At 44.6% G+C, this 1,775-nt stretch overlaps 1 pseudogene; it reads right to left on the bottom strand.

Moving 5' to 3' along the window:
* Positions 1-1,775, bottom strand: part of LOC146193216 (uncharacterized) — a 2,365-nt pseudogene extending 590 nt beyond the window's left edge.

Here is a 1,775-nt window from a genome sequence, read left to right as displayed (position 1 = left end):
GCAGAAGTACTTTGAAACCTGATTTCCATACATGCAAGCTTGGCATTTAGAAGAACTCCTACCCTGTACATTTTGGTACAGCCTGCAATAGCAGCTTATGATTTTTTTTTGAAATCTAGAAACGCAAACTGCGCAATAATTCTGCCAAAACCCCATTCTACAGCCTGCTGGCTGTGCTCATAGCAGCATTGAAATTTTGCTGAGCACTTGTGAGGTGTGCATCACCATATGGCTTCATGAGCAGGGGCCGGAGGGGATAAGCAGGGCCCCCGTATACTACTGCATCATTACCTGGGGCCAGCTGCTCCAGTTTTTGGTACAGGTTGCTCTGTCGCAAATTCCTGAAACAAAAATGTAAAAAAATAAAGCATATCCTTTGTCGCAAGACAACATGGCCAGCACAGAATGCTCTACGCAATACACCAGGTACAATTCTCACTGAACACAACATTTGTCTGCAAGGAAGGTACCATGCTGCACAAGGGAAGCGAATATTTGAAATTTCAAATAGCCAATCGAAAATTTTGACAATTCAAGAAAATGGAATGATTTAGATTCAAAAGTGTTTGTGGTGAATCGAATATGCTCTGAGCTTCTAAACTTTCCAATAATTGGCACAGAATACAAATAAGCCAGGTGTAATTTTCTTTGACGACAGTTCTGAAAACAGCTTATGTTCGCACTAGTAGCGAAAAGTCTATCATTTAGACGCCTATTCTATTGTCTAAAGCACTATTTGATTTGGCTTTGAAAAGGTAGTATTTCCACATCCTTTCTGCTGCCATATCCATTAGAATATTTTTGCTCGTTGAATGGAAGAAAAATCAATTGAGCATACAAGAACATCAATGACCTCATCAAACACTGTGATAGAGTTTTGATATTCCCCTTCATGCTTTCCTCATACTTGCAGTGCAGTGAAATGCAGCAGTAGGAAACATGAATACCCTTAACATGGTACTCACCAGCATCATACCTACTGCTTGGATATGGCCCATCAAGTTCACAGATGAGCCCGTTAGGGCACATCAGTGCCTGGTACTTGAGCGCATGTACCCTCTTGTGGCCGGAAAAGTAGAGCCGCTGGTTCTCGGATGGCCGGCAAATAGGTCGTGTCGTCCCATCTATGAAGGCCCAGCAGTCCTGCAGTGGGGCTTCTTTAAGATGAACTGCCTGAAAGCAAGTAAATACAGAGTGCTTAAATGTTTCTGCATACGTTCAGGTTTATGTCAGCATTTAGATAGCATCAACCAAGAGCGTGCCTGGGTTCTACTCAAACATCGTATGCTGCATCATTTCATTTCATTTTATTGAATTATTTATATACTTACGTTGCCCATGTCCCTCAAATCAGCCGGGGTCAGCCACTGGTGGCAAAGCAAATCATCGAGCAAGAACCTAGTCCTGTTGGTGACACTTGATACGACAGAATAGTGCCGTCCGAAGAAATCTTGCAGGTTGCAAAGCCGGTTCGGATATGCCAGCCGTCGCAAGCACATGCAAAAAGCTTCGTGCCCTGGCACTCGTACTCCCTGTGCGCTGATAACGTATTGAGGCAGTTCTATCCCCTTCACAAGCACGGGAAAGTCTGCCTTTTCGAAACGAAAATGCCTCCGAAATGCATGATCTGTGAGGGTGTCGACGTTCAGCAATGCATACCGCGAGGCATTTAGTCGACGCCGTGGCTCTCGTTCGCGCATCATCAGCGCTTTGATGTTGTTCCAGCACAAATATGCTTGGCAGTACGGGGATGAAAGGAGGCCGGTACGCACCAT

Source organism: Amblyomma maculatum, chromosome 4 (assembly GCF_055883805.1).
Source record: "Amblyomma maculatum isolate TAMU_Amacu chromosome 4, ASM5588380v1, whole genome shotgun sequence".
Lineage (NCBI taxonomy): Eukaryota > Metazoa > Arthropoda > Arachnida > Ixodida > Ixodidae > Amblyomma > Amblyomma maculatum.
The sequence above is the reverse complement of the archived record's forward strand: the minus strand, read 5'-3'. Positions and strand labels throughout refer to the sequence as shown.